Here is a 22,395-nt window from a genome sequence, read left to right on the forward strand (position 1 = left end):
TCAGAGGGTATCAGATTTACAGAAACGACAGGCTTGGGTATAGAGGTGGAGGTACAGCCACTCTTATCAAAAGCTATATCAATCATCACTCAATAACCAACCCTACTACCACCAACCTCGAAATCACAGGAATCAATGTTCTCACAAACTCAATTGGGAACCTCAAAATTTTTTCTGCTTACAACCCTCCATTAAAGACATTATTGACCTCAGATCTGGATGCCATCCTTGGAGTAAAAGGACCGATCATCATCGCTGGAGACCTCAATGCAAAGCATCCTGCTTGGAACAGTAAATCCACTAACAAAAATGGTCGTATCCTTTCTAGCTACACAGGATTAAACCATGCTGTTGTGGCTGGACCTACCGAACCAACTCATCTCAGTACATCTGGCACTGCTGACATCTTGGATATAGCCATCCTGCAAGACATTAAACTACAGTACAGCCTTACATCACTAAACGAGCTGTCGTCGGATCACAACCCAATTCTACTGCAATTGGGAGAACAAGAATGCCTGTCTCCTCCTCATTCAGGCATATCGTGGGAGAGATTGTCTAAAGCACTTCGGGATCAAATAGGACCCGTCCCACACATATGCACACCAGAAGATGTGGATTCTGCAGTGACTAGCCTCACCCAACAGATTAAGTCCGCTATAATGGTTGCAACCTTCCAGAAACCTGTTCCCAAGCCTGATCGTTTGCCTGAGGACATTATGGACCTGATCAGAGAGAAGAACAGAGCTAGGAAGAGATTTCGTAACACTCGCGCTCCTCAGGATAAGACAGTGCTTAATAGATTGAATGGAGCAGTAAGAGATGCACTTAAAACGCATAGAAACGAAGTTTGGGATAAAAAGTTAGCCTCTATCTCACCTATTGATCACTCTATCTGGGGCCTACTGAGAAACATCAAAAACAAAAACAGATCCCTCCCCCCTATAATCTCAAACCAGGGCCTAATCCACACAGATGCAGATAAGGCAGAAGCCATACTTAAAAATCTTGAGGATCAGTGCAAACCATCTTATAACAACATTGATTTCAATCATCTGTATAAAATCCACAGACAGGTTAGACATGCACTAAACCTCCCGGATACCAGTGCTGATCATATTGCACCCGCATCACCTGTTGAATTATATGATATTATTAAAAAACTTAAGAACAATAAAGCTCCTGGACCAGACAGCATCTCAAACAGGGTGATCAAGCTGCTGCCTCGAAAAGCTATAGTGCATCTGACCAGTATAATAAATGCAATCTTAAGACTTCACTATTTTCCTTCCACCTGGAAACTGGCTGATGTGATTCCTATACATAAGCCAGGCAAAGACCCACACTTACCGCAGAATTATCGTCCAATCAGTCTCATCTCCAACCTGGGTAAGATTGCAGAGAAGGTCATCCTCTCACGACTCCAAACCTCAATAAATGACCTAAACATCCTCCCTAAAGAACAGTTTGGTTTTCGGCAACACCATAGTACTACCCAGCAAATCCATAGAATTGTGGAATATATCATCACCAGCTACAACTGGCGCCAGTACACAGGAGCTGTTTTCCTAGACCTATCTAAAGCATTTGATAAAATCTGGCATTTTGGACTCCTGCACAAACTTATCTCAGCCGGCATCTCACTAAAAATGGTTCATCTAATCCGTTCATATCTTCAGAATAGAACAATGCAAGTTAAAATTAACGGTTCTATATCGTCCCAGCGCCATATCTTTGCTGGAGTGCCACAGGGATCTCTACTGGCTCCATTGCTGTTTTCTGTATACATGTCAGACATCCCTCACAATCCGATGACTTCCATTTTAGCGCTGTATGCGGACGATACGGCAATACTAACCAGATCCCTCAGACCCCACTTCGTTACTAGAAAGCTTCAAGAAAACATTCTAAAGCTGGAGGGTTGGTTCTCTAGGTGGAGATTGGAAGTCAACCCCCTGAAAAGCTCAGCGGTTCTTTTCTCAAAAAGGCCAATGTCTCCTGCAGGAGATGTGTTACTATTCAATACTAAAATTCCCTGGCAGACAGAAACAAATTACCTGGGTGTAATTCTCGACAAAAAGCTATCTTTCAACCAACATATCAAGTCTGCATGTGCAAAAGCATCTAAAGCCATAGCTCAGATTTACCCGCTAATTAATAGAAATAGCAAGCTCAGCAACAGAATCAAATTGCAACTTTACCAGATGACGATTCGTCCCATAATCACCTATGCCTCTCCAGCCTGGAGCCACACCTCTAACGCTAACATTATCAAGATTCAGCGTGTGCAGAACAAGTGCTTGAGAATGATTCTGAACGCCCCGTGGTATGTTAGAAACAGCCAGCTCCATAGAGACACAAATATTCCATATATTCTCTCTTATCTACAATCCTTAGCTTCCAAGTTTTTTCTAAAGACGTCCACACACCCCAATGATTTGATTCAACAAGCTGCAGCATATGAGCCAACGGACATATTCAAATATAGAAGACCAAAAACTATATTAGCCTCCTATAACGATGCATAATCTCCATGCCCATTCAGGGCGAGCAAACTGCTCGTAAATTTTACCCTCACTGTAACCACGACAGATAGCGGGGAATATGAAAAGCATCTTGCTTCACCCTTAAAGACATAAATGTCAATTGTCAATTGTCAATTTAATTTGAATTGCGGGTGCTTCCGTGTAGTCTGTGCGAAAAATTCACGATCAGGTTTGGATTATGGAAAGTCAATAGACTTCTAGGACGCTTTCTTCCAATCAGATGTTTATAGCGTAGTTTTATAGTTTTATATTAATCGGATTAGCGCACGAAGGATTCAACTTCATCGAAATGCCAGAGTACACATGTTCTAGTGAATTGTTCAATTGATCTTTAGGCATAATTATAGAAATGAAGACTATTCAAGTCCTCGGTTCTGAACAATTGCTAACATTGAAGGATTCTCATGAGTGTAAAGAATTAGTTACGCCTCTTAATAGAGATAATTCATAGTGAGCACTTTTTATCTATGTTTCTTCATCATCGAGACGATGCCGTTTAATGAGAATCTGGTGTTGGATTCGCGATTTCCTATCCTCCAGTTTTCTTGTGAGACTTAATCGTTTCTTAATAGTTATATCTACAATTATGTATTTTGAATTTCTTGTTATTCATTCCTGATTGTTGTTGGTTTTTGATGTTTTGTGTATATTTTAAATAAATTACTTTTTTTTTTTCATCATTTCGTGATACGATGCCTTTGATTAGAAACACCTGGATTTAGATCCACTACAAGACAAGAACAATAATGTGGAGCTTTTCATCTAAAGCTGAGTTAAACAGTTTCATGTGGGGATGAAAGGGTGAGTTTCCTACGCAAAAACTGAAGCTTTTCTTTCCTGAAAACAGACAAACCCGAACAGGAACACATGGAGTTAACAGACAGCACAAATCGCCTCATAGCCTTACTTGTTATTGTTCTAATTCGCCAACAATATCTTTGGATACATCGATAGGTATATCTCTAAATACAGTTTCAATTACAGAATAATAATAAAAAAGCTGAATATACATATATTTATTTGACTTATTAGCCTGTAATTGTCAATTTACATTAGACCAAAAATGACAAATTACTAAAGACTTTCGGTTCAAACAGTGTTAAGGGAAACTGAGATATGTACAGAACAAATTCGGAAAAGCCCAGAGCTAGTGATCCTTTCGCACATTACCGAATATTTCAGTAACATCTTGCAGAAGTTACAGAAAATTCTTAAGGACATCTAACGAATGTAGCTAGCACTAGCCTAACAAGGTAAAAGTCACCATCTCTCTGCTTCCCTGATTTAATTTCTTCCCCCGTTCTTCCATGACATGCATCTGTCTCGATGCGACAATACCCGGCGACAAATATGGATAATAATAACGCGCGGCTTCCACATCCCGCGGTGATCTAACCAATAAGTATGTTATTTCCGATCTACGAAAGGGCTCAGCGCAAAGAACGCCCAAACACAGCCGGAGGGATATTGCATTTCGCTCGCCTAGTTTGCCTCGTCAATTCAACTCCGCTATGGCCAAGTTATCTTGCTTATCCTATCAGTTCCATCTGCAACCGCCAATGATTTCGTCCACCAGAGTCTGTTAAGAGACAAATTTGTGTGTCAACTGTTTTCGTTCGTGAGTTATCCAGTAGGTGGTGATGGGAGACGAGTTGTGGCGGTCGTAGCTATAAAATTATTCCATTACGTTTATTTTCGTAAACCTTTTTGAGTTGTTCATTGGTTTCAATGTAAATAATGCCCAAGAATCATTTGCAGTATTAATTCTTTTTGTATTTAAAAGGAAAAGCGATTAAAAAAAACAATCAGATATGCGGAAACTCTTTTTAACTCAAAAATCATCAGAGAAATTTACTTTTTTTAATTACAACGGACACACATTTTTAAGAGAAGTAGATATTTTTAAAATTAAGAGCCATTATTTTTTTTTTTCTTAGATAACCTCTTGAAACATTTAGTCGGAGAGAGAGATGGACTATTTGAAGACAAGATCTACAAACAGAACAGCGGTTTGGCAATGGGTAGCCCATTGCCAAATCACTCAGGTGCTAGCCAACGTTTTTCTGTAAAGTTTTTGAGGAAAAGGCCATTTCCTCAGCGACACTAAAACCGAAAATCTGGCTAAGTTACATGGACATAGACGACATTTTCTTAATTTGGGAGTACGGCCCAGAAAAGTTACAAACCTTTCTGAATCATTTAAACAATTTTCATCAAAACAATAAAAAATAATAAAATATATATATATATATATATATATATATATATATATATATATATATATATATATATATATATATATATATATATATATATATATATGTATGTATGTATGTGTATGTATATATATGGTTTAATCATATATATATATATATATATATATAATTTTGAAGTTCTTCGTTCTTGGTGTTGAAATGTTCGAAGAGACAACTTCATTGATATCACCCTGAAGTAACTTTACTGATATTTGTTGTATTCCCCACCTCCGATTTCTATTATACAACCATACTTAGACAAAAGGAAGTGGAAAAATAAATAAATAAAATGAAATTAAATAAAAAGTTAATACTACATACGGGCGACTGAATCATACCAACCAACCAACTGGAATTCTGATTCCAAACAAAAGATAAATATCGTAAGATTTCAGCATCGGCATACAACTCCATCATAACATCCACTCATATGAAATTAAGAATATATTTGATGATATTTTCTTTCCTATTCTTTTTGAGTTTTGTTTCCTCCCTCTAGTTTTTATACATTATTTTTTATATTTTAATTTATATAGTCTAATTATGATGAATACCAAATTTATTCTTCATGATTAGATTGTAAATAATTCAGTGACGAGATGGGGTTGTTTTATTTTTATATTATGGCAAAGTTTTAGATAAATTAATTATTGTTTAATTATTCATTTAATCTGAGAAGAATTTGTATTTACTTTTAATAATTTGCAAATGAAACATGGGCAGCAGTTAGCACTGAAGGTAGCTTAAAATAACCAAATCTTATCTCAAAAAGAAGGTCACAACTTCCGTTACAGAGGTAATCCCAGGAAAAGTTAGACGCTATAGTATTACCAAACGCAACTCGAGGATATGAGGCCAATGTATATGCCTGATAGTTTCTTATGTTTGCTACCCAGTTTTGTGGAATAAAAAATCATTGTGAGCAAGAAAATCGGACACTTCGTATGAGACAAACTAAATCGTTTTATCGAAATTTCTGAATCCTAGACGGAATTTTTTACATTCAAAGAGAAAAAGTTGGGACATTCATGAAGCTACGTAGGGTCTTCCAAATTAAAAAATAATAACAACAATAATAAACCCAAATGAATAAATAAGAGAGGAAAATTCCAAATATGATTCACGGTTTATTTTTGATTTAAAAAAAAAATCATCAGGCGTAAGATTTAAATAAGAGAGCTTTAACACATTTAAATATACCGTGGATAGGTTAAGGGTTAGATAACTAATAATGCAATTTCTCTGCTCGATAGATAAAACATGTATTCTTTTTTTTTTTTCAGCCACTTCAGATCTCCAATAAGCAGGGTGGTGATCTAGCACCTGGAGAAAAAGAATTTGCTCAATTTAATCTAATAAGCAGGTGAAGAAAATTTGTTTTAATAATTAAATAATTAAAAAAAAAAGACAATCTTTTGTTCATCGTCTTCTTGAACAAAACTTTGCTTAGTTCGCAACATTTAAATATTTTGTCACAATATCAGTATGACAAATACGTATCCATCCTATGACTTTGTAAAGACTACTTTCAAATGTTTTTAATATAGTTTCTTGACTGATATCAATGCAGTAAATAGTGTTAATGGAATAAGAAAGGTGCGGTGTCCATGCATTGATGAACTTTTCAAATATAGAGAGAGCCCAGTATTATGAGTGAGGGTGCAGGTGGAAGTCACGACAATTACTTTGTCATGAAACTAGCATTCGTTGTTACACTAGTGAAATCTGACAAGCGACATACGTTTCCTGTGGTCCTTGCGCACATGCGCACGTGCTCCTCTCTTCTTCCCCTCCCCCTTCCCCCATTCAGGCTCCCGAAACGCGTCTGACAGCTGTGATACTTCCTGTATGGGTGCCCAGATTTCGGGTTTAATCCAGCGTGGCATACGATTAGAGTATTAGACTCTGACATCGTTAGATAATCTCCCACAGGGGGTTGCATAATTACACCAAAAGCGTTCTTTATACGGACAAAGGTTAAAAGACAGAACCTGCTAGAGGAGCGTATAGACACACACACAATACACTTCTAAAGCGAGAAGCATCAGAGATGGGATTATTTAACCCTTAAGGGATCCGCTGATTCAATAGTAAAAAAATAAAAATAAAATAATGAATGAAGAAGAGAAAAAAATATTCTGTTGTTAAAGATAACCCTTTATGTATTAACAGAGTAATCAAAAATAGTAATCGTATTCTTTGGATTTTGTTTAAAAAAAAAGGATTTGAGAGAGAGAGAGGAAGTAACAGAAGAAAAAAAAACGGCAAGAAACAGAGATAATAGGCGCGATAACAGATAAAAAATGAAGAAAAATATAAAAAATGAAGGAAAGATTTACAAAGATAAAAGTATGGGAACATAGAGAGGGAGAAGGGAAGAAGAAGAGGATAAAGGACACACACACACACACACACACACACACACACACACACACACACACACACACACACACACACACACACACACACACACACACACACGTGTGCGTGTGTGTCCTTTATCCCCCTCATTATCTCTTCTAGCTTGTCCTCCATCTTTCTCTTCCTCTTCCTCTTCCTCTTGAACTGAACGAAAGAGGTAGAAAGATAAAGTAGACACACAGAGAGAGAGAGAATGCTTTAAGCTCAGAATGACAGCTATAAACTGGAGCTTGTAACAACTAGTATAATCATCATGTGATCTAAAGCATGCAGCCTACGTATAAAGCAGGGTTCATGATAGAGGTGTTGCCACTAGGTTCCTAAAGTGTAATCCTATATCTATATTGACATTTCATTTTTTCTTTTTCTTTTTATAATCATATTAAAATCTTTACAAAAAAAAGGCATTGAAGTATCCTCAGAGATGATATAAAATATCTGACATTTTGAGATAATCACCACTTTGCATTTCTCATATTGTTACTTGATCTTTGTGGATCAAAGATTTAGTATCTATTCACTGGCAGCTTCTCTTCACCAGTGAGATAGCAACACCATCAACATAATTATTGTTGTTGTAATCCTTCCCAAAGAAAAAAAAAAATTTTTTTTTCGAGGAGGTTTTCTTCATAATATACTCAAATATGGAGATCAGATCTGCAAAGTTCTGCCAGAGACATCATAAATATATTTCTTTTATATTTTTATTACATGCAAATTATCCAAGAATGGTGTATGAGATGATCTGGCTATATTTTTCAAATTAATCTATCATAGGATTTTAAATACCTTTTACACCATGTATTTGCATATGTGATTATGCATGATTTAAAGTATGATGCTAAATAGTTCTCAATATTCTATATTAAGCACTTAATTCGAAATTATGAAATTTTTAATGTGTTCAGTGATTTCAATTCTATATTTTTCTAAGTTAAAATACTTTTAAATGTGTCTCATTTTATTGATTTCTTTTTGACAGTATCGGGAGTATAATCCAAAAGGGAAAATATGACACAAGGAAAAAGAAAGAAAGAAAAGATCTTCCCCTCAAAAAAAACAAAAGAAAAAATAGTGTTTTTATATGAAAATGTAAGAAATATATAGAAAATAAATTTTTCAAAAATTGTACAATCCTTATCCCATAATAATAATAATAATAATAATAATAATAATAATAATAATAATAATAATAATAATAATAATGTATCATATCAACAATTAAACATTTTTCAGTTTATTATTAAGTTTGAAAATGAATTAAAAAAATAAAAACAATTTTTGATCTGTAATTTGAATAACATCTATGTAAAAACGCTTGATTTTTATAATAATAAGTTTTACGCTAGAACACATGAAGCCTATACAATTGACAAATTAAATTTTATTTATTCATAAAAATAATTATCTTTTGCTTGAACGGTAAATGCTCCCATTCTGTTCTTGCAAAAATTGTGTCGCTTGTCCAATCAAATTTTTGTGTACAATCGATTTGAACTATGATCCCAGAGCGAAACAGTATATGCATAATACATGTGTTCGTCTGATAATTTTGAACTGGTTTGCATAAGAGCATACCATATGGCTATCACCTTCGTATGAGACTGGCTAATTCACCCTCTATCTCATCTCATCTTCCTTTTACCCTCTTTTACCTTGCGGTGTCGAGGGTCACCCTCTGTTAAAAACCTTTTTAAAGGTTTTTCTCCTCCTAGACAGGATTCTGATCCAGGTCTTTCCAACTAAAATAAGTCGTCATTCTGATGGTTGAAGGGGAATGGAATGATTATGATCAAACAAAAATATTAATTTAAAAAAAGTATTAATAATTTTAGAACAGCATAAAAAAAATATTTAAATATAGTTAACTAAAGCCAGATTTAATCGATGATTTTGTATTATAGATTTAAAGTGTCCCACACCTTACATTTTATTAGTTCTTTCATCTAGATAATGTTTCGCGCATATTGTTGCTGTTAAGGACCTAAGGCCATCCTAATCCCTAACGAGGATCTATAACTCGCACCCACTAGGGCAGAGCACTTAGCTCATAAACGTTTCCTCACACAGCAATCCTTATCAGATAGCAGGGATTATAAAAGCATTTTGCTTCACCCTTATAGTCAGCAACGTCTTGCGTTGTTGTTAAGGGATTATCAGTCTCATTTTGATTACGAGAGTGATCTGATTATTATTATTATCAATGGTAGTGATCGACTTGTCAGTTTGGGAATTGTGGTGCGTTTATTACACTATGTATCTTGATGATCATGCAATTTTTGAATCAGTGCTCTTACCAAATCAATTCAGAGTCCTGCAGCAGTACCGGTAAGACTACAACTGCACGGTAAGCGTTTATTTATTTATTTATTATATTATATATAATATCAACTGTAGATACTGCATATTGTTACTCATGGAAAAACAGCTAAATGAATCAGTATTTAAGGAGGTATACAGAGAATTTATAAGACTAGGTGAACTACTTAACAACAATTGGCCGGGAAAAATGAAACTTTACGACAAGTTTCCCCCAGAAAATGTCAGACGCTATCGCAGAAGATCAGTCAGAATCGGTGGCTTCTACTCCTTCAGACTTTATAGAAGTGCGTGCACGCAAAAAAGCGAAGAACAACAGAAGAACCGCAAAATGGCATTAATAAAATGGAACAGGATTCTCAGGATTCGGACGCCGCTATTTCTCCCAAAAAAAGGTGCCTCCGATCATCCTTAGAGAAAAGCAGAAGTGGGCAGCTTTAAGATCCACAATGTCCAATCTGCACATTGCATTGGCTTCATTAAGGCCAAAAACATGGTTGAAGGCATAAAGATCCAGCCAGCAACAGTGACAGACTATAGAAGGTTGACCAAAGAACTGGACGACAGAGGCATCCAGTATCATACCTTTGCGCTCAACTCCGAAAAAAACTTAAAAGTGGTCCTTCGTGGTGTCTGTGAAAACATTGACACAGCAGAAATAGCTGCTGACCTGAATTCTCAGGACCTGCCTCCAGTCAAAGCCAGCAGAATGTACAAAGCAGACAAGACTCCCATGCCATTAGTCCTAGTTGAAATTCATAAAATATACAAGGATATCTACAACTTAAAAGCAGTCTGTGGTCTCATCGTCACACCAGAACCACTCTGGAAAAGATCATCTCATGGGCAATGCCACAGGTGCCAAAAGTTTGGCCATGCCCAGAATCTATGTAGAGCGGAGTATAAATGTTTAAAATGTGGGGACAGCCACCCAACCAATATCTGCACAAAGCCGAGGACCACCTCGGCCAAATGTGCAAACTGCAGTGGCCCTTATCCTGCAAACTACAGAGGATGTACTCAGCACCCAAAGAACAGCCGAATGTAGGCAGTCAATCAGCCCTCCTCCTACAGTATAAGAACACCAGAGGCCCAGGCATCAAAACCGGAGACTCAGCGGCCAAAATCGTAGACCTCCAAAAATAGAGACACCCAAAAGCAAACAAGAAGTTATGCCGATGTGACCCGTACAAATAGACCAATACCAGTAGAAAATCAACTAAGAGCACCTAAAAATCTAACAGCTGTTATTATGGCCTCACTAGCAAACATGCTACAAGATTTCAGCCTGTCAAACCTCCACTAAAATATTTCTTCGTGAAACGCAGGTCATCCTCACAGCTCTCATAAATGAATAGTAACAAACTCATACCAGCATCTCTTCAGATAGTTGCTTAGAATGCAAATGGCCTCAAAAACAAAATTCTGGAACTCCGAGATTTCACATATAGGTATCAACCAGATGTTATATTAATCGGTGAAACTCGTTTAAGACCCCCTGACAATCCTAAAATAAGGGGATATCGCCTATACAGAATTGACAGCTCACTCTATAGAGGCAGCGGCACTTCCATCTTCATTAAACACTACATTAAGCACCACTCTGTGAGCAACCCTTCAACCACTAACCTTGAGATCACTGGCGTGGAGGTAGTCACCAGCTCCACTGGCAAACTGAAAATCTACTCAGCTTACAACCCTCTCCAAAAATCTCTACTTCATTCTGACCTAAATGCCATTTTATGCGTCAGAGAGCCCACCATTATAACCGTGGATCTGAATTCCAAGCACCCTGCGTGGAATTGCACTACCACCAACAAGAATGGTTGCATCCTTTCTAATAACTTAGGATCAAGCAACTCATCTCAGTACGTTTGGCACTGCTGACATCCTGGATATAGCTATCCTGCAGGATATCAAACTTCAATACAGTATCATATCTATGGATTAACTATCATCCGATCACAACCCAATTCTACTACAGCTGGGAAATCAAGAATACCTGTGTCCTCCTTCTCACTCCTACATAGCATGGATAAAACTGTCAACAGCACTCAAGGTTTATATTGGACCTGTTCCTCACATACGCACAAAAGAAGAAGTAGAAACTGCAGTTACAAATCTCACACAACAAATTAATTCTGCTATAACAGTAGCTACCTCCTACAAATCTGCCCACAAGCCAGATCGTTTGCCTGAAGACATCATGAACTTGATCAGAGACAAAAACAGAGCTAGAAAAAGATTCCGTAATACGTGTGCACCACAAGTTAAAACAGCTCTAAACAGGATAAATGGGGCAGTAAGAGATGCACTTAAAACTCATAGAAATCAAGTCTGAGATAAAAAGTTATCCTCTATCTCACCTATTGATCACTCTATCTGGAGGTTACTGAGAAACATCAAAAATAAAAACAGTTCCCTCCCCCATAATCTCAAATCAGGGCTTAGTTCCCACAGATGTAGATAAGGCAGAATCCATACTACAGAATCTAGAGGAGTTGTGCAAACCTTCTTATAACAACTTAGATTTCAATCACCTGTACAAAATCCACAGACAGGTCAGACACGCATTAAATCTCCCAGATACCAACGCTGACCATATTGGACCCACATCACCTGTTGAATTATATGATATTATTAAAAATCTTAAGAACAATAAAGCTCCTGGACCAGACGGCATCTCAAACAGGGTGATCAAGCTGCTGTCTCGGAAAGCTATAGTGCACCTGACCAGTATAATAAATGCAATCTTAAGACTTCACTATTTTCCTTCCACCTGGAAACTGGCTGATGTAATCCCAATTCATAATATAGGCAAGGACCCACACCTACAGCAAAATTATCATCCAATCAGTCTTATCTCCAACCTGGGTAAGGTTACGGAGAAGGTCATCCTCTCACGACTCCAAATTTCAGTAAATGACCTAAACATCCTCCCTAAAGAACAGTTTGGTTTTCGGCAACACCATAGTACTACCCAGCAAATCCACAGAATTGTGAAATACATCACCACCAGTTACAACTGGCGCCAGTGCACAAGAGCTGTTTTCCTAGACCTATCCAAAGCATTTGACAAAATCTGGCATTTTGGTCTCTTTCACAAACTTATCTCAGCCGGTACCTCACTAAAAATGGTTCACCTAATCCATTCATATCTCCAGAATAGATCAATGCAAGTCAAAATCAGTGGTTCTATATCGTCCTAGTGTCATATCTTTGCTGGAGTGCCGCAGCGAACCCTACTGGCTCCATTGCTGTTTTCTGTATACATGTCAGACATCCCGCACAATCCGATGTCTGCCATTTTTGGCCTTGTTTGCAGACGATACAGCAATACTAATCAAATCTCTCTGATCCCATTTTATTACCAGAAAGCTTCAAGAAAACCTTCTAAAGCTGGAGGGTTGGTTCTCCAAATGGAGATTGGAAGTCGACCCCATGAAAAGCTCAGCTGTTCTTTTCTCGAAAAGGCCAATGTCTCCTGCAGGAGATGTGTTTCTATTCAATACTAAAATTCCCTGGCAGATAGAAATAAAATATCTGGGTGTAATTCTCGACAAAAAAAGCTATCTTTCAACCAACACATCAAGTCTACGTGCGCAAAGGCATCTAAAGCTATAGCTCAGATCTATCCGTTAATTAATAGAAATAGTAAGCTCAGCAACAGAATCAAATTGAAGCTATACCAGATGACGATTCGTCCTATAATCACCTATGCCTCTCCAGCCTGGAGCCACACATTTAATACTAACATTATCAAGATACAACGAGCGCAAAACAAGTGCTTGAGAATGATTCTGAACGCCCCGTGGTATGTTAGAAACAATCAATTTCATAGAGATACTAATATTCCCTTATATATTCTCTTTTCTATAATCCTTAGCCTCAAAGTGTTTCCTAAAGACGTCCGCACACCCCAACGATTTGGTTCAGCAAGCTGCAGCATACTAGGCAACAGACACATTCAAATATAGAAGACCAAGAGCTATATTAGACTCCTATAGCCATGCATAATTTCCATGTCCATTCAGGGCGAGCAAACTGCTCGTAAATCTTATCCTCACTGTACCACAACAGAGAGTGGGGAATATGAAAAGCATCTTGCTTCACCCCTAAAGACATAAATATCAATTGTCAATTGTCAATTGCTGTTAAGGCGGATAAAAAATTATTTCGAAGGAATTCTCTCTAATAGAGAGAACAGCACAGTCATAAAAGTGATACACACACTTTTATGACTGTGCTAATACATAAAAAAGTTATTTGCTTAGTTGTAAGTCTCGGTGGAAAAATATCATTAATTCTGTTATATTCAGTGTGCAAAGAATATTAACTTCGACCACTTTTTGATTTTGTCATTCTCTCTTTCTGTCACACACACACACACACACACACACACACACACACACACACACACACACACACACACACACACACACACACACACACACACACACACACACACACACACACACACACACACACACACGCTATTCTCGTTTTTTTTTTTTTCACTATTTTATTCTCTCTCTTTGTCTTTTTGATTCTTTTTGATTTCTTTCTCTCTCTATTCTCGTTCTTTCCACCATTCTTCGAAGACAAATGAATTTCCATATTCCTTACTCTTGAGTGTATAACAGATAACAGAACAATTACTGTAATTCCTGGCGGCTTTTTGTATACGAATTTTATAGTATACTATCGAATCACTAGTGTGGAATGGCTTGCAGAGAACATTCAAAACATAGTTGAGTGCTTATGTTTTGAATGTTCTCTGCAAGCCATTCCACACTAGTGATTCGATAGTATACTATAAAATTCGTATACCAAAAGCCGCCAGGAATTACAGTAATTGTTCTGTTATCTGTTATACACTCAAGAGGAAGGAATATGGAAATTCATTTGTCTTCGAAGAATGGTGGAAAGAACGAGAATAGAGAGAGAAAGAAATCAAAAAGAATCAAAAAGACAAAGAGAGAGAATAAAATAGTGGAAAAAAAAAACGAGAATAGCGTGTGTGTGACAGAGAGAGAGAATGACAAAATCCCCACCCCCCCCCCCCCCCACCCCCCCCCCCCCCCACCCCCCCCCCCCCCCACCCCCCCCCCCCCCCACCCCCCCCCCCCCCCACCCCCCCCCCCCCCCACCCCCCCCCCCCCCCACCCCCCCCCCCCCCCACCCCCCCCCCCCCCCACCCCCCCCCCCCCCCACCCCCCCCCCCCCCCACCCCCCCCCCCCCCCACCCCCCCCCCCCCCCACCCCCCCCCCCCCCCACCCCCCCCCCCCCCCACCCCCCCCCCCCCCCACCCCCCCCCCCCCCCACCCCCCCCCCCCCCCACCCCCCCCCCCCCCCACCCCCCCCCCCCCCCACCCCCCCCCCCCCCCACCCCCCCCCCCCCCCACCCCCCCCCCCCCCCACCCCCCCCCCCCCCCACCCCCCCCCCCCCCCACCCCCCCCCCCCCCCACCCCCCCCCCCCCCCACCCCCCCCCCCCCCCACCCCCCCCCCCCCCCACCCCCCCCCCCCCCCACCCCCCCCCCCCCCCAAGACAGGGCAGAGAAAAGAGCGAACAAATTATTAAAGGCGGTGCAGGCGATAAGTAAGTGGATGTTACCGAAACTTGGTGACATTCTAACACCTTTTTGCCTCTTTCTATTTCCCCCCCTCCCCCCCTTCTCAGAATGCAGAGAAGTGCAGCAGACCGAAAACACCTTACTCTCACAGACAGATAATGGAAACGTGATTAGATAGCAAGCTTTCCGACGAACTGTGTAATTCGGACAGCCAGCCAGCCCATGCTAATGGCACTGGGCGTAAAAATAGCAGTACGAGAAACTGCCTTTATTGACACAAAACTTCCTCTGCTTCGTGTGTCCCATCATTTTCTACTCAGGGACGATGTTTGATTTGTGTTAGCGGCTGCATTACCGACTCGCTACGTTGAAGCGTTTTCGCAAAAGTAACGCTGGGAGAGAGAGAGCGCGAGCGCGTGCCATGGCAGCGGGATGACGACGCGGTGGTGGTGGTGGCAAAAGCCTTGTCACGCGACTCCAAGATTTACATGAGATAGCCAGAAAGCCGTTTTCGGTGCCGTTAAAAAACCACCGATAGCTACCCGTATGTACACACACACACACATCAACTCTTTCTCCCTTTTTTCTATTTTTATTTCTCTCTCTCCTCTCTCTCCTTTTATCATTCCATAGAAGAAGTGATTTGGGAGGTGACCTCTGACCTTCGTTGACCCTGAAGCGACAGAGCGATATCTGCATTTTGGTGGACAGCGTTGCGAAACAGCTTGCACCGCTCATCGCCGCCACTGCTCGATCATCCTTTACGATCCACCAATAGCAGGTGAATCTTTTTTATCCTCCTGTCTCTCTCTTTCTCCCACGTGTATGCATTCACCCAACGTTTTTCCGATCTCTCCCACGTCGGTAACTGATGCTGCGCGCATCATTCGAGTTTAGAGATGGTGGATGCTCCTAGCCAGTGATTGGAATACCGGTAACAAGATGTTCGTCAACAGTGGGTGGCGATTCCTATAGGTAGGTTATTGCTGGGAGAGGTAAGGTGGTAACATTTAATCCTTTCTCAACCTGCAAGTAGGAAAAATAATCCCGTTTTTATTTTATTTTATTTTATTATTGTTTAGTGATGAGTAATTGTTTTTTAATTTGTCTGTGTTGCATGTTGTTTGTTTTCTCCATTAGTTTTTGAGCTTTGTTTTGTTTGAACTATCGATCAAATAATTATTGGATAGAATACTTTAGGATAAGAGAGAGAGAGAGAGAGAGAGAGAGAGAGAGATTAATAACGCAAGAACGAATGGTAAATGCATAATTAGTAGATGATAATGGGGGTGGCTGCGATATATATATATATATATATATATATATATATATATATATATATATATATATATATATATATATATATATAAAACCAATGATAAACTTTTCCAAGCTTTCATTTAATAAAACGGTTTTATAATTTGTCCAAAAAAAAAAAAAAAAGAAGCGAACAGGAGTCCAAGTCACTTAAAAATTCTGAGCTCTTCAAAATCTAACAACTAGTCGCATAGCAAAGTTATCCCGATTCTAAAGTCATCGCTTTTGCACAAGCCCCGAAGTGACGTTCAGGGTTTGTTCACGATGGTCCTCTAAAAGGGCTTGCCAATTGGCATCGTATACGATTTGATAAATTACTACTCAAACTATACAGCTGAGGTAAAGAATATATTCTTTAAGACGAGTTTATGTCGTTGATTAGATTTAAAAAATTCTGAATGAGTAAGAACATGCAACAAAAACAAGGACCTTGCATAAACAGACGTGCTACGAGACGAAGACGTTATGTGTTGGAACATTATAACAGGGTATACAGAATGTAAATATTTTCCGTTTTTAAATTCATAAATGCGACTTTGTTTTAGACTGTTGTGTTATAAATGATGGCGAAAGTTAACGGTAGGGAAAAAAAAGTGCAGTTTAATTTTAAAAAAAAAGTAACTTACGAAAAGGTATAACACAAAGCTTTATTAATGAGCCACTGTAAATAGCAATACATTTTGTGTGTGCGTGTGTGTGTGTGTGTGTGTTTACTTCCAGAAAGTAACGCCAACCAAACATAGTGACAGCTGATGCTAAGCTAAATTCCTACTGTTTTCTGTAAGAGACAATATCTTATTCTTACGAGAGCCATGGTTCTTTCTTCATGACTTTCCGGATTCGGCAACAAATTCTTTGGTTTGAAATAAAATATTTTTTATACTTTTAATGTGATTGTCATCATCTATATTTGCACGTCAGCTCAGTTGGTTTTGACAGAGCTCTTTGGTTGGAAACACCTGGGTTCGAATCCCGTGTATGACGCGAAGAACAGTTATCTGGGATTTTCAATCAAAGGTTAGTAAGCCATTCACATACGGAAGTGAAGAGTTTTCCTACAGGAAATTCGGTTTTTTCGTCCCCCAAAACAGGGGACCCGCCCCATGAACACCCACACAGATATCTATAGGCATAGAATATTATTGGAAAAGGAAGGCAAAGGGAAACCATTTGTTCTGTAGTAATTGCCTGGTAAAAGTAGCATTGCCACCCCACAAACCAAAAATTGGGATGAGGAAAATTTCCTCATCCCAATTTTTTAAATGGACAAAGAAAGGACTTTGTCCTATAAAATAATAAATGAATTACCTTCTTTTAGTTCATTTCAAATTGGGATCGTCTTTGAATCGTCATTATTAATTATTTCCGTCCCAAAGAAAAAGAAAAGGGTTAACTGAACAGACTGCCATGCATACGAAAATAAATCTCCGATATATTTTCTTTCCAGATAATTGCATATTTCATCAAAGCCAATTTCTATTTAACTCTCACGTTAATCTAGAGGCAAAATTATTCATTTATTGATTTCTGAATGCGTTTCTTTTAACGTTTAGACCAAACGTAATCTCCTTCTCTTATGATCCATCTGCAATCGATCCTTTCTCGTAGCCCTGTTGCATTTTGGCACAGAGGATAACGCTGCGGGCTTTTCTGAACGAAGAGAGTGCAAACCAATCATGTCTATTCAAGTAGAATATTTTGCTTTTGCTTCCCTGTCTGTCCTCAGCTGTTGGTTAACCCCTCTCTCTCCCTCTGTGGGCTGCTTTTCTATATGAAGATCATCTCATACAGACGATACTCCAGACTGACCTATACAACTGGGGGAGAGGGGGGGGGTCATGAAATTTATCGTATTAAAAAAAAAAAATTTTTTTTTCTTTGAGTACCGGTTGCAAACAAGAAAAATGTAAGAAAGATACCTACATGACTGATTTTCTTGTCTCTTCGTATAGATTGTCTGTATTAATTATTTTGGCTGCTTTAATCAAAACATTCCATTTGACAGAATGCATTTTCTTAATGTATTGTGTTCGCAAATTTCTCTTTAAAAATGACAGAGAAAATTAGTCTGTAATTTCTAATTCAAGTAATTGTCCACTAAGCTATCTAGAGGTGATTGAAGAGCTGTTTGCTAAGGGAAGCCAAACATCATTTATAAAGACTTCCTATATGAGCAGCATTCGAATTCGCAGTTCAATATGCACGTGTTATTTTTAAAATCCCATTTTTTTAATTCTTCGTTAGAGCTTCACTTATCTTCGACTAATTTACCTTATCTTATGGTGTTTTAAACGTCAGACATGATCATCTCAGATATATTTAAAAAATGCTGCAAACTATCCAAGATTGATAAACGGACAATTCTGATTCTTGGCTAAACATGACATCTCTCGAGGTGAACCAGACAAAATCGGTAGGAATACGGTAATAAAAAGAAAGCCGTGGACTATCTGAGTTTTTACGCGAAAGACATGTTCTCCGTAACATGGTCACTAGGATGTCGGAACATTTGCCATTCGGTGGTAAAGACTGGTCTCATATGGTGGTAACTGGATTCTTCTTTGCTGAAATTCGGATTTTTTATCCGGTAAAAGGCAGTTAACAGACTAGTCTAATAGCTTTAACTTCCTTGACTGTAATTACAACCAACACAACCCACTAGAAGCACGTAAACCTGCAAATCTGGTTACCTGGCTGCAGAGTGGACAGTTTACCAGCTCCGCAACAGACAGCCTGAAAGTACGAATTCCGTCTCGGGCTTAGATTAGAACATTGAAGCAGATGAACTTCATTATCCGGTGTGAGACCACCACCACCCCTGCTTGTTGGAAGCTGAAGACATGATACGATCCATGTTTAATCTCTAATAGAGATTATATAAAAATAATAACAAAAAAAAACCCTTAGCTAACCCACAGTATTAATATACTATTTGTTACAAAACTTACAATTACACATATGACATCACTACAAAATCACATAACTATAAAATCGGAGAAGAATAAATAAGAGGTCAGTTTTGTGTGTTAAACAGAGACACAAGGGAATGTAAGAATGGCTGAACAACATCTGTAATCTCTTGCGTTTGGTATGATTGATTTTTCTCCCAGCTACCGTGAGCGTCTGTGTTAGTGAAGACGGACGTTGTTTTTAATTACAAGTCCGTTTGTACAGCATCACATTTTTAAGAATTGCTTTGATAGGTGTGTTGGAGAACCAAGGTCTGGAGCAGGAGAATCAAGAGCGGGAATGACTGAAGGTTGTCATTCCACCAGTCCAGATAAAACTGTGGCTTCTGTGGCTCAAATGAGTTGCCGTAGATTAGTATGTTAAAGACACATAAAGCTTCTACCCAGTGTCGCTGTTATCCTGGAGCTTAGTAGTTGGTTAGTGTTTGTTCCATACTAAGAAATCTAAGGGGGGGGGGGGGGAAGCAGAGTGCAGAATATACACTTCGAAGTTTTTAGTCTTAAGAAGCTATCATCTGAAAAAAACACATGTAATATTGCATTACAGCTAAAATAAATAAACTTAGTTATGTACTATGATCGCAATTATTTCCCGGCTTAGTTGGCTAAGTGAATACGATGTCTGCTCTCCAAACAACAGTCTTCGAATCGTGCTGCAGATATAAATGCTGGTGAATGCTTTAGGTGAGAGATGAAATTCATCGCCTCGGTGTTAAAATACGATTTTACTGAATGTGGATGCCTGAGGCGAGTTCCATGTTGGCTCTCTAGAGATGTTCCCGGAATATCTAAATATCTAATCCTTATCCCATATGATGCTAATACAAAATGTGTGTGATTGCTTTTACCATCTTTCGTGGGTGGGAATCACACACACACACACACACACACACACACACACACACACACACACACACACACACACACACACACACACACACACACACACACACACACACACACACACACACAAATTTGTTTCAATTAGATGCAAAGCAGCTGAACGTGCATTATTACGGGCTTAAAGTGAATTGTTTTAGAGATAAGCAGAATTATCTTAATCATCATTACCCCTCTCAGAGAACTACTTTGCTTTAGCCTTTCAATAGGAAGGATTATATATATATATATAAAATAACATCACATTATTAGTCACGTGTGAACTTTCAGGATGAATAAAAAAAAAAAGTTACTTTCTAAAGGAAAGGTCATCTATTAACCAAAAACTGCCCTTGAAGAATATTTAGGGAGGGATTTTGATGCATCACCTCAAATGTGGGAGGTTGGAAAGATTTGGAATTTCTGTATTGTCTTGATCGGACAAGGACATCACCTTTTATGAAGGTCTAAAAGGCAGAAAAAGTCAGTCCAAGAAAAGAAATCTGATATTGTCTGAAGATCTGTGCATAAAGATGAAAAGTGAAGAGATATTTCTTGTCAGAAATAAAAAGGTGGCTATGCTTTTGAAACGGACGGGGGGTTGCTCTAATGTCACTGAGGGAAAATGAAAGAAGATCAATGTAAGAAGTTAATGATGGAAGACTTGAAACTTTGAATGAATGAAGAAGAGGAATGGAGTGTATGTACTGTCATCAGCAACATTACGGAGAGGAGTTTTGGCTAATGAGAGAAGTTCGTTTATGTATTGGAGGAGGAGGAGGAGCGTAAGTACAGTCTTGGAACACTTCGACGTTGGTGGGGGCTAAAGCCACCCATCAGTTCACGTGGTGAACTACTACATTGGAAACTGGTGAATCAATGGCAAAATGCTGGAAATAGATCCATTACGGTAGTTTGGTAAGCAGACTTCTGTGCCTGATCAGATCAAATGCCCTGAAATGTGAAGAGAGGTTATACAGCTTTTTTTACATACATTTCCAATGCTTGTACCCAAAGGAAGAAGATAATGTTAGGAGACCACTGTGTCAAATTTCATATTCCTGTTCACTAATTAGCTAGTAAACCATCATTTGGCGATGAAATTGGCCGTTAGTAATTTTCTTTATGATTTTCGAGAGAACCAAAGGGAAGACCTATGGGAGAGTCTGGTTCATTTTTCACCACTTTTTTATAGGGGGGGGGGGCTCAATATAAGCTTATTTTCATTCTTTAAGGCAGACAAGCATGAAAGATTATAAATATTATAGAGCTGGTGTCAGTTCTGGAAAATAAAATTTTAGCACGCTTGTAATCAGGATCTGAGACTTGCTTGTATTCAAACTATTCAGATTTCTAACGTAAGGCATGAGGAGTGAGCTATTTTACCATAGCATGAAGTAATTTGCTTTGATTGTCCAAACAGAAGTTAGAGGAGAAGAATGATGGCATCTTGTTGCGTTATCTTTAGGTGCTTTTCCGATGGCTCCATCTAGATGAGAGAGCATGGAAGGATAGAAGCTGTGCCTGATAGATTTGGAGAGGGGGGACAAAAGGCTTCAACTACAGTTTGAACAATAGGGGAGTTTTCTGCACTTTCCCCTTTCAAAATGGTAATTTGACTTGGTGAATTTTTTTTTTTCAGTTGTTGTCAGCTGCATTGCAGGCTTAATGCAAGTCTGGTGTTTAATCTTCAGATACTTGTGATGCCGAATTTTTTATTTTTATTTATTATTATTATTTTTTATTTTTTTATGGGCTGCTTTGGCGCACTTATTGAAGAAGCATACCTTGGCCAGGGATTGGAGATTCTGAGTTTCCGTTATTCGATTAGAGCAGGTGTTTGTATCAGGAGAACTGAAACAGTAATACAACCATGGAGAGAAGAAAGCATTAAGATCATCCCATTTGGTTCTTAAGCTATATTGCCAAAGAACATAAGACCGAGAATGGGTTGGTAAAGGAAGTCTTAGAAAAGGATCGGAATTATCAAGAGCGGAGCTGACATATAATGTATATTTGAAAGGATAACCGGTTAAGAAAATATCAAGTGTGTTGGGATAATGATAAAGATTATCTCATGTCTAGATGAAAAATTTATGTTTGAATGATATTA

Source organism: Typopeltis vanoorti, chromosome 3 (assembly GCF_054136105.1).
Source record: "Typopeltis vanoorti isolate ZY-2024b chromosome 3, IOZ_Tvanoo_1.0, whole genome shotgun sequence".
Lineage (NCBI taxonomy): Eukaryota > Metazoa > Arthropoda > Arachnida > Uropygi > Thelyphonidae > Typopeltis > Typopeltis vanoorti.